The 13099-nt window shown below is 34.7% G+C and overlaps 1 non-coding gene across 1 annotated transcript; it reads right to left on the reverse strand.

The window, feature by feature from the left end:
• Nucleotides 1-205: 205 nt before the first annotated feature.
• On the reverse strand, nt 206-369 carry LOC126954123 (U1 spliceosomal RNA). The gene has a single exon (XR_007725558.1). It is a non-coding gene; the product is annotated as a U1 spliceosomal RNA (small nuclear RNA).
• Between the last annotated feature and the right edge of the window lie 12730 nt (nt 370-13099).

A 13099-nucleotide genomic window follows, 5' to 3' on the forward strand; every position in this document is an offset into this window, starting at 1 on the left:
TTGCTTCATGTATTTTGAAGCTCTGTTGTTAACTGCATACACATTTATGCTTTTTATCTCTTCTTATATCTTGTTTTAAACTTACTCCTTTATTATTATTTAAGGTCCTTCTTTATCACTTTTAACATATTTTGCCTTTATATGTACAACGGGTTTGTTTTGTAGACAGCATACAAGAGTACCATGCTCTTTTTATTTTTTCTTTCAGGGAAAAGCAGTTACACAGTTCCCAACCAGCACAAATTCCACAGTCAGGTTTTCCACATGTGGGGAAATCACAGGGGTCAGCACACCCAACGTGCAATGGACAAGCCTTGCACTGGGTAAACCACGTTCATGGTCACGGAATCTCATTCACCAGATAAATATTGGTCTTGCTTTTCAAAAATCAATCTGATACTTTCTGCATTTTCATGGGAAATTTAATGTAATTATTGACATCAGTTAGATTTAAATCTGCCATCTTGCTATTTGTTTTATATGTATTCTATTTAGTTTTTGTTCCTTTTTTCCCTCTGTTCTGAATTGATGGAGTATTTTTATGATTCCATTTTACACCCACTATCGCCTTTTAAAAAACATATATTTTGGGGGCCAGGCACGGTGGCTCATGCCTGTAATCCCAGCACTTTGGGAAGTCGGGGCGGGGTGGATCACTAAGTGAGATCGAGACCATTCTGGCCAACATGGTGAAACCCTGTCTCTACTAAAAATACAAAAATTAGCCAGGCATGGTAGAGGGCACCTGTAGTCCCAGCTCCTCGGGAGGCTGAAGCAGGAGAATCACTTGAACCCGGGAGGTGGAGGTTGCAGTGAGCTGAGATTGCGCCACTGCACTCCAGCCCAAAGAGCGAGACTCCATCTCAAAAACAAACAAAAAAACAAACATCTTTTATAACTTTTTAATGGTTGCCGTAGGTCTGCTAATATATACCTTTAACTATTTACAATCTACCTTCAAACTATTATGTTTCACATGTAGTTTAAGGATCTCAAACTCACAGCTCTATACTTCCAAGTCCACCTTCCCATCCTTTGTGCTATCATTTTCATATATTTTAGATGTAAATATTCTACCAACATATACTACATGGCTACTACTTTTGCTTTAGTCATTCAGTTATCTTTCAGGATAATTATCAACTTAAAAATGTGTTTGATATTTACCTTCCTTTTCAGCATTTCTGTAATCTTCATTTCTTTGTGTACAACTATGTTTCTAGGATCTTATTCCTCCTGCTAAAGTACTCATTTAATTTTTTGTCTCGCACAGATCTGCTGATAGTTAATTCTTTCATCTTTTGTTTGTTCTAAACAATATTTATTTGATTTTATTTTAAAAGATACAGAATTCTTGCTGATTCTAGCAATGGATAAAAAAATATAGAATTCTGAGATGCTAGTTTTTTTTTTTTTCTTTCAATGCTTTAAAGATGTCACTCTATTGTCTTCTGGGTTGCACAAATTCTAATGCGATATCTACTGTAATTCTTATTTGGATTGTCCTCAAGATTTTCTTTTGACTTTTCGTTTCCAGCAGTTTGGATTTTATTTGTCTAGTTAGATTTTTTCCCTCACATATGCTGCATGGGGTCCCATGCATTTCTTGGATATGTATTTTGATGTTTTCCATTATTTTTATTTTTTCAAATATTTCATCTGACCCACTTTTTTCTTTTTTATCCTGTTTGTATGGCAGCTAACATCTCTTCATCTCATGCTTTGACTCAGGTATGACAGTGCTTACATCCCAATAAGGGCCTTTCTTTAAATTTCAGGCTTCTTGGTTGTGCTGCAACCTTAGTTCTGTGATGGAAAAAGAGTTATAATTGTATCATTTATCTGGAGCTTTCTTGTTATGGTAGATGTTATGTTTTCTTTCCGGTTTTCCTATACACCAACAATATCCAAGCTGAGAGCCAGATCAAAAACACAGTTCTATTCACAATAGCCACAAAAAGTAAAATAAAATGCCTAGCAATACAGTTAGCCAGGGAGGTGAAAGATTTCTACAATTGGAACTAGAAAACACTGCCCTAAGATATCAGAAATGACACAAACAAATGGGAAAACATTCCATTATCATGGATAGGAAGAATCAGTATTATTAAAATGGCTATACTGTCCAAAGTAATTTATAGATTCAATGCTATTTATATAAAATTACCAATGATATTCTTCACAGAACTAGAAACAACTATTTTAAAATTCATATGGAACCAAAAAAGAGCTCGAATAGCCATGGCAATCCTAAGCAAAAAGAACGAAGCTGGAGGTATCAAGTTACCTGACTTCAAACTATACTACCAGGCCACAGTAACCAAAACAGCATGGTGCTGGTACAAAAACAGACACACAGATGAATAGAACAGAATTGAGAGCCCAGAAATAATGCTACAGACCTACAACCATCTGATCTTTGATAAAGTTGACAAAAACAATGGGGAAAGAAATCCCTGTTCAACAAATGGTGCTGGGATAACTGGCTAGCCATATGCAGAAGATTGAAACTGGACTCTTTCCTTACACCATTTATATCCATCTTTAATCCCAAGATGGATTAAAGACTTAAATGTAAAACCCCAAACTATAAAAAACCTGGAAGATAATCTAGGAAATACCATGGTGGACACAGAACCTGGCAAAGATTTCATGACGAAGACACCAAAAGCAAGTGTGACAAAATAAAAAATGGACAAATGGGACCTAATTAAATGAAAGAGCTTCTGCACAGCAAAAGAAACTATCAACAGAGCAAACAGACAACCTACAGAATGGGAGAAAGTATTTGTAAACTATGCATACAACAAAGGTCTAATATCCAGAATCTATAAGGAACTTAAATGGATCAACAAGCAAAAAACAAATCCCATTAAAAAGTGGGCAAAGGATATGAATAGACACTTCTCCGAAGATACACATGTAGTCAACAAGCGTATGAAAAAATGTTCAACAAACTAATCATTACAGAAAGTCAAATCAAAACCATGATGAGATGCCATCTCACACCGGTCAGAATGGCTATTAATAAAAAGTCAAAAAATAACAGATGCTGGTGAGGTTGTGGAGAAAAGGGAAGGTTTATACACTGCTGGTGGGAAGGTAAATTAAGTCAGCCATTATGGAAAGCAGTGTGGCAATTTCTCAAATAACTCAAAGCAGAACTACCATTCAACTCAGTAATCCCATTATTAGATATATACCCAAAGGAATATAAATCATTCTACCATAGAGACACATGCACATGTATGTTCACTGCAGCACTATTCACAACAGCAAAGACATGGAATCAACCTAAATGCCCATCAACAGTAGACTAGATAAAGAAAATATGATACATATACACCATGGAATACTACACAGACACAAAAAAACAAGAAGAACATGTCCTTTACAGCAATATGGATGGAGCTGGAGGCCATTATCCTACATAAACTAACACAAGGTCAGAAAACAAATACTGCATATTCTCACTTTTACGTGGGGGCTAAACATTGAGTACATATAAATACAAAGAAGGGAACAACAGACATTGGGGCCTACTTGAGGGTGGAGGGAGGGAGAAGGGTGAGGATCAAAAAACTACCTATCAGGTACTATGCTTATTACCTGGGTGGTGAAATAATCTGTACACCTAACCCCCCTGACATGCAATTTACCTATATAGAAAATCTGCACATATACCCCAAACCTAAAACCAAAGTTAAAAAAATAAAAATTAAGATTGAAGTTTTACTACTAAAAACCATAAGTTTATACGGATATTTCCAATTGCAATCAAACATTACAGAGTACATTGCCTTTTACCCATGTCCATATGCATTTCCCTTCTCAACAGTGGGAAACCTGACTCTCATTCTCTTATTATCATAGATATGAGATACATACTATACATATATTATGTATATAAAATTATAAAATATTACTATAATAAATGCATTTTATTAAGTCTAGAATACAGAGAATGTTTCTGAATTGCCAGCCCATACCCTTGTGAAAAGCAAACCTGCTAACTATAGTTAAATATCTCTTTATAGTTTTAAAGATAAAATTTACATAACTGAAGTGCATAAATTGTAAGTGTTCAATTTAATGGCCTTTAAAAATGTACATACTTATAATATTACACTCAAATGTAACCTCTTCTTTGAAGACTGCTTTGCCTAAGCTCCACATACAACTTTAACATCCCTTTATTACAAAACTGATTGCAATGATTTCTCTGTAGAGAAATCTACTCTGTAAAGAAGTCCACTATGTTCACTAGAATTAAAGAAAGGGACTATGCCTTTTCAGTTTGGGGTTTCCACTCTTGGACAGTATCTGGTATACAAGGCACCAATGAATGTTTGCTACATAAGTAAAGTTCCGTTGGAACAAATACCTGCAGCTTTAAATAGGGGAGCTGTGTAATATTAAATCTACGATCTGCTTACTACTAAATCATCAGCTAAGGGAGATTCCACTAAATCACCAGCTAAGGGTGTTATGACAAGAACTGTCAGAGCATGAAAGGAAAAAGAAGGCAGCAGTTGAAATGCTAATAAATCATTAGGTTCCTATAACTCTCTACAGAGACATAAAGCTGCTCTAATCACTTATCAACTAGCCTTTGAAATTGGTGGGTGGCACAAATTATTTCCACTATATTTATATATTAAGACTTCAGTCTTAGCAAGATATTTCAAAGTAAGTATAGGTTATCTGTCCAAAACTTAATGGAGAAGAACATTTTTGTAGTTCTTGGTTGACATTCTGACATCTAAGATTATTATTTTCAGTTGTCTAAAAGCACAGGGTAATCAAATCTGTTGACAGGTATTACTTTTATGGCACTAACTATCCTGGCAAAGACAGAGGTTACATGTACTGAAATATGATTACATAGTTGTTTTGGAGTCGTGTCTGGAGTTGTCCTGTTTTTCTTTAAATAACAACAATGAAGAATATATATATTCTTATGAATATAATTTCATCAAATACTTGTTTCAAATGTCTGTAAGGAACTACCACAGAGCAGTTTTATAAAAAGAGCCCTGGAGAGAAATCTTAAATTTCAATTAATTTAAACCTGGATTCTGTCTCTGGATCATCTAGCTGCCAACTAGAAACCTTAGTCAAGTCATAATACTTGCAGTTAAAGGAAGACAATAAAGGTACTTTATAAGGTTGTTATGAAGGCTAAATAATATGTCATTAATAATAATAATATTAATAATTAAAAAGAGTGAATTATATGTATTAGGGACTTACCATATGCTAGACACTCCAAATTTTGTATTTAATTCTCACACAACCAAATGAGGTAGGCCTTATTATTACCTTTTCTGAAAGATGAGAAAACTGGAGTTTAGAGAAACTAAGTGTATTGCTCAAGGTCACACACAGTAAAGTAGTAGAGCAAGGATTCAAATCCAGGTCTCTCATACCAAAATACAATTGTAATTGTAATTGCATTTCTTCCCAAATACATGTAAAGTGCCTAACAGAATGTCTGACATATATTAAATCATCACGATATGCTAGGTCCTTTCGTTTCTCACTCTACATCCTCTAGGACATCTCAAACATGCTAACAAATTTAACAACCACCTAAAATATATTATGCCATCAAATCTGCTTTTCTAACTCAAACCACCTTTCTCTAGTCTCAAGAACTATACATCCAGCTTCCTTAAGTGTCCAACAGGCATGCCAAATTCAAAATGGCCCCATTCAAACTTACCACTTTTCTCATAAATGTGCTCCATTTATGATCTCCAAACAATGAATATTATCATTTATTCAGATGCCTAAAATAGAAATATGAGAGTCAGGGCTTTTAAAAAATAGTTTCATAATCTGATTTAAGTCTTCAATGCTTATTGACATGTTCTTTATATTTCCTAAGATAACTGATCAAATCTTTCTAATCATTAAAAATTCAGCTTACATATTATCTCCCCTTTGGATCTTTGCAATATCAATTAAATAGTATCACATCTGTTCAGCTGCCATACCTTGTATCTAACTCTATTTATATGTTATCATACTATATTTTAGTGAAAAATTTTCATATTTCTCTCTTCTCCTACACTAACACAGTACATCTGAACTTTTGGGATGATAGAAATGTTCTATATATGTGCTGTCTACTATGGTAGTCAATAGCTACATGTGGTTACATATTAAGCATTTGAAATGTGGCTAGTGGTATTAACATAATACCTGTCTGTCAACAGAGGAACTAACTTCTTAATTTTATTTATTTTCACTGAATGTAAAAATAATTTTTAAATAGCTACACGTGGCTAGTAACTACTGTAATGCACAGTGTAGCTGTGCTCAGTGAGGGCAAATACCATATCTTACTCACTTTTATCCAATGCCTAGAACACAGCAGATCCTAAAAATATATATGGAGAATGAGTGAATGAATGAATAAATATTTTACAGTGGTAGAACAGAGAAAAATCTACTTAACACAAGTACCAGCGAACTATTACATAGAGGTACTATGAAAACTAATAAACACTGATTTCTTGGTGAATAAAAACTTAATGCAAATAGGTTTCCAGAACGAAATGGAGAAGTAATTGCTATCGGGTCAACCCACTCTCAGGTAACAAATATAAGCTCCATACAAAATATAAAATGGAATTAGATTAATCTAAAGGCACTCTAGAAGACCTGAAAGAAATCGGGAGTAAACTTATACTTGAAAGAAGGAAATGGCCATGTAGTTTTCCTGTTTTGATATAACATTTTGCTGGAGGGCAGGCCCTAGTTGCAGCTTTCTAGGTGGGTAAAATTCTAGTAGAAATCCAGTCTTACTGGCTTGGAGAATGACAGGACAGATTTTGGAGGCCATGGCAGCTGGAGAGTGAGAAGGAAACCCACAAAAGATAAAAGCCATGGGTGGGGCAGGGCAAGGGGGATTCTATATGTGAACCTTGATAAAATCTTTGGCTGACCCTGCACTACATATGCACAGGGATAACTCCAAATAGGCCTTATGAGTCTAAAATAACTGAATTGAGTTTTCAGCTGCTCCACTCCACAAAAAGCAGGATTGGAGTTTGAATTAAAGTTAAATTAATTGCCTGCTTAAAAACAAACACAAAGAAAACAAATTCCTCAGAGGGACATAACAGATTCCAGTGTCCCTACAACACATCATTCATAATACTCATGTGATCCAAAATTACTAGATTTATGAAGAAACAGAGAAATGTGATCTCAAGACAAAAGGCAAATAAGTGAAGACTGACTCTGAGATGACCCAGAGGTTGGAATTAGCACACAGGATTTTAAAACAACTGTTATAACCATTCCAAGGATTTAGAGAAAAACATGCTCACAATGAATGAAAGGATAGAAAATTTTAGCAGAGGAATCAAAACTACAAAAGAGAAACAAATGAAAATCCAAAAAAATTTTTAAAAAACTGTATTTAAAATTTGCAGATAACTTAAAATGAGAAAGTCAATAAATCTGAAGCTAGAGCAATAGAAAGTACCTAATCTAAAAAAAAAAAAAAAACAAGAGAAAAGATTAGAAAAAAGTGAAGTGTCTCAGTCATCTATGGAAACAATGTGGAAAGGTCTAACATATGTGTAGTTGTAGTCCCAAAAACAGAGGAGACAGAGAAAAAATATTTGAGAAAATAATTGGAAAAAATTTCCCAAGTTTGGTGAAAGGCATAAATTTACAGATGTAACTATAACAAACCCAGTGAAGCCCAAGTAGGAAAAATACAAAGAAAACCATATGTAAGCACTTTAGAATCAAACTTCTGAAACCATGGTTAAAGTGAAACTCTTGAAAACAACCACAGATTAACCACAGATTAACATATTCCATAATGTGGAATGACATGAAATAACAATAATTTCTTGTCAGAAACAATGGACACAAGGAGACAGTGGAATGACATTTCTAAAATGATGAAAGGAGGAAAAAAGTCAACCAAATGCAAAAAAAAAATTTGAGAATGAAGGCAAAATAAAGATATTTTCAGATAAATGAAAACTAAGATAATTTTTATTAGCAGACCTACAGTACAAGAGACACAAAGGAAGTTTTTTGTTTGTTTGTTTGTTTGAGTCAGAGTCTTGCTCTATTGCCAGGCTGGAGTGCAGTGGTGCAATCTTGGCTCATTGCAACCTCCGCCTTCTGGGTTCAAGTGATTCTCCTGCCTCAGCCTCCTGAATAGCTGGGACCACAGGGGTGCACCACCACATCCAGCTAACATTTGTATTTTTAGTAAAGACAGGGTTTCACCATGTTGGCTAGGATGGTCTTGGATCTCTTGACCTCATGATCCACCCACTTCAGCCTCCCAAAGTGTTGGGATTACAGGAATGGGCCAGAGTGCCCGGCTAGAAACACAAAGGAAGTTCTTTAGGCAAAAGGAATTAATGCCAGGTGGACACTCAGTCTTTAGAAAACAATGCAATGCCCCAAATGATATACGTGTGGCTAAATATTAAGATTATCCCTTTCTCCTAATTTGTCATAAACAAACATGACTAAAGAAAAATCTATATTTGCTTTAAATCCCACATTATTGTGGGATTGATAACATTTTTAGATGAAGTACATATGACAACCAAAACAGAAGAAGTAAATGAATCTCTATTTTCAGAAAGATTCTGCTTTACACGAAGTGGTCCAATATTCAATCTAAGTAGGCTGTGAAAAATCAAGGATGTAAACTGTGACCCCTAGAGCAACCACTTGAAACAATACAAAGTGATATAACTAAAAAGCCAACATTCATTAAAAAGTAATTCTCAAAAAATTTAATTAAACAAAAAAAATTGAGAAAGTAGTAACAGAGAATTAAAAAAAAAAAAAGCAGATGGGACCAACAGAAAATAGTAGTAAAGTTGTTGGCCTAAACTCAACTCTATCAATAATTTAATTAAATGGAAATGAACTAAATGCTCCAATTAGAATTAAGAAATTCTCAAAGGAGATAAATGAGTAAGATTCAACACAGTTTCTCCATAAGAGATGAACTTTAAATATAAAAATACAGATATGTCAAAAGCAAATGACAGGAAAAGATTTATTATGAAAACTGTAAGCCTAAGAGGGCTGGATTGGCTGTATTAATATCAGATGTAATAGATGCTACAAGACAAAAAGTAAAAAACAGACATATTATAATAATAAAAGAATTAATTTACACAAGACACAATAATTATACATGTATATGGGTCTAATAAAGCAGGTTTAAGATACATACTATGAAAAAGTAACATAATTGAAGGAGAAAGAGACAACTCCACATGACAGTTGGAGATTTTTTTATGCCTATTCTGCTTATGTAATATAGTCGGAGATTTTAACATTACTTTTAACAGCAATTGGCAGAACAAGCAGATAAAAGACCTGAATAATTTTCAATCTCCTTTACCTAATAAATTGACATTTATAGAACACTACACCCAACAATTGCAGAATAAACATCTTCAAGTAACATGTAATGTTTACCAAGATAAATGAAATGCTGGGCCATGAAACAAGTCTCAGCACATTTTAAAGGATTAAAATAATGCAGACAATGTTTTTGGATCACAATGGAATTAAATTAGAAACCAAAAACAATAAGATATCAAAAGGAGGATAAAATTCACATATCTGGACATTTAAAAACATATTGTCTATAATCCATGGGTCAAAGAAAAAAGTCATAAGACGTATTAGAAACTATTTCAAATGAAATGATAATGAAAATATATCAAAATTTGTGGAATACAGCTAAAGTAGTGCTAAAAGAGAAATTTATACCTTTTAAATGCTTAGGATAGGAAGGAAGAAAGGTATACAATGAATGACTTTTGTTTCCACAGTAAGATCCAGATAAAGAAGAGAAAAGTAAATCCAAAGTAAGTAGAGGGGCTGGGTGCGGTGGCTCATGCCTATAATTCCAGCACTTTGGGAAGCCAAGGTGGGAGGATCACTTGAGGCCAGGAGTTTGAGACCAGCCTGGCCAATATGGTGAAACCCTGTCTCTACTAAAAATACAAAAATTAGCCGGGCGTGTTGGCACACACCTGTAGTCTCAGCTACTTGGGAGGCTGAGGCAGAAGAATCTCTTGAACCTGAGGGGTGGAGGTTAGTGAGCTGAGATCATGCCACTGCACTCCAGCCTGGGCTACAGAGTAAGACTATATCTCAAGATAACAACAACAACAACAAAAAAAAAAACAAAGAAAGTAGAAGGAAGGAAACAATAAAGATATTATAAGAGGAGGAACATATGAAACAGAAAATAGACAAATGATAGAGGAAATTAATAGGTATAAACCATTTTGAGGTTTTCCTAGGGGAAATGACATCAAAGTTTATAAACTATATATAGACTTATCCAGAAAAAAAAAGAGAAATCACCAATATCAGGAATAAGTATGTGAATATATTACAGATCCAACAAATATGAACAAGTGTATGCTAATAAATTCAACAACTTAGAAGGAATGGACACATTTTCTGAACAATACAACTTACTAAACTGACACAAGATGAAATAAAAATTCTTAACTAGTCCTATATATATAAAAGAAATTGAATTTGTTATCAAAATCTTCCCTCTGAACTCTGTTAAACATTTAGGTAAGAAAAAACATAACAGTCTTACACAAAAGCTTTCAGAAACCCAGGAGGAAGAAACACATCCCAGTGCATTTTATGAGGTCAGCATGATCCTGATACTAAACTTGACAAAGACATTTCAAATAAAGAAAATTAAAACACTGGTCACGTTAAGTTGATTTTCTTTCCCCATCACTGACAGGAAGGCAGGAGGGCCTGAGTCTGCGGGTGGGGAATGTGGGCTAGCTGGCTGGTAGGGTTACAACATCAAACTTGTATGCAGTTCCCAACTGCACATGGAAGAAAATGAAGCCCAATCTGGCCTTCAGGTTACTACAAGACCTTGAAAGAAGCCTGAAGTGGGTGAAGAAATGTAGAAAAATTAACTTACAAGATAAAACACCTGATTGGCTGAGTAAACATTATTGTCAAACACTTTATAGAACTAGTACTTGTAGGAGAGTTCTTTGCAATTATGCTATGCTAGCAATGGTTGATTTTGCTGATCATCTGAACAATCCACATGGTGGACACTGAAAATAAGATAATTGAGTGATAATTAAATCAGGACACAAATGGAAAAAAATGATGAAACTTCTGAACAGAAACAAACCAATAAAGAAACAACAGCAATACGCAGAACTCCAGTGCAGAAGAAGAAAGTGAAGAACAAAATGAAGGCATTTAACCCCTAAACTTTGAAGAGAATAAAAACAAAGATCACTTAACATCTTTATTTGAAGTTTGGTTTTTACAAAATACATCTTTGGATGAAGATGAGGTTGACCAAATCTCAAAGGGTTTCTTTTCTCCTTTTAATGTTTAAGCACTGCTGGAGTGCAGTGTACTTTCTGGTGAGGCAGTTCTGAGAAAGTTCTTTGAAACACATTATTCAGTTTGAAAACACAACAGAATCAGGTGCTTGAGATCTACAGCAGCTGCACTGGGAAGAAACAGGGAAGTGAGAGATTCACTTCTTTCCTACTGTGGCTAATATGGAGGACATAAAAAGCTGAGAAAAAGCAATCACCGGTATTGGTGAGGCTCACTGATGAATCTCAGGGCCAGAGAGAAGGATGCGGGATTTCTCCCTTCTGAAGCTGATGCAGGAAGTTTGGCTGTGAAATTTCACACTACAATAACTGAGAAGTGGGAAATGAACAAGGAATTCTGGTGTGATCTGGCTTAGATTACATCTAGTAGACTTTCTTTCAAAATGGCAATCATGATAACTAGAACTTTAGAGAAATAACCCCAACATATCTACACACCTTGCTCTTCCTCTGCCTTTAACATGTAGAAGTCAAAATCAGTTTTCTGTTGTGGGAGGATCATCTATTGCTTTCGGAGCAATTAAAGATGTCAGTTCTCTTTTCTATGTTGATCACAAGTGCTTTAGAGCTCAGTAATATAATGTCTGTCCCCTTTCAGAACAACAAAGAAAAGGCAAGTGAACTGAAAGACATCTGCTATTCACAATGTACAGGCATGCATGATGCTTTTGAAATGTTTTTGCTAGCAATTGTTTTGTGTTTAGATCATATAAAGGATGACACCAATGTTAGATGGAATACCTTTCTAGCTGGTTGAGCTTTTGTTCTCTGTAGTGCATTAACATTTTGATTTAATTATAAATCATTGTTGTTCATAAAAGTGTCCTATTTTCAGAAAGACCATTTGGAAAAAATCTCCAGGGCCACACCTCCAATGTCTTCTTAAAAATAGGCAGTTTGACTGCAGTGTTGCATTACAGAAAGAGCTTGAAGATATTTATATTTATTGTAAATTTTGATTTGAAGAAGCCACAGGGTTGACAACCATACTTGATGCTGAAATGAAACATGCTGGGAAATTCCTCAAGGCTCCGCAAGATAATCTAGAATCTCAATGAACCACAGAGAATTACTATAAAGAAATGTGCTCCAACAATGAGGCACATTATCCAGGACCTTAAACATGTTTTCTTAGAACAGTACCTCACAGTTCTTAAATGTTCTTCAACAGTCAAAAGCAGTTCACTGGTGGCCTCGGTCATAGAATAGCTTACACTGAACACCACGCCAATGTGTACTGAGCTGACTTATTCAATCCTGATACATTCTCTGCCAACTTTCAATGTTGGAGGTTAAGGCCAAAACGCAGAAAAAAAGACAAAGAGCTTCCACCTACCACATATAAAACTCCCTATTTATCTCACTTAAAGTTTTTTTTTTTCTTACTGTTTACATGTTACTGAAGGTCCTGTGTATTCTTCCTTTTGATGAAGTTTGAGAATGAAAGTTATGAAATTGGATGAAAGCGTCTCAAACCATAACTAAGAAACACTTCAACAGACAAGAGGTCAAGTAACTTTGCACTGCTTAACATAAATGTTGATATAAAAATAGGATCTTAATTTAACGGTAGACACATATATTAAAAAACTATACATAAAGCCAGAACTTCCTACAAGTACCTAAAAACTATTGAAAATGCCTAATAGTTTTTCTTTTTATATTTGATATTTAGAGGAAAAGCT

This window comes from Macaca thibetana, chromosome 4 (genome assembly GCF_024542745.1).
Source record: "Macaca thibetana thibetana isolate TM-01 chromosome 4, ASM2454274v1, whole genome shotgun sequence".
Taxonomy (NCBI): Eukaryota; Metazoa; Chordata; class Mammalia; order Primates; family Cercopithecidae; genus Macaca; species Macaca thibetana.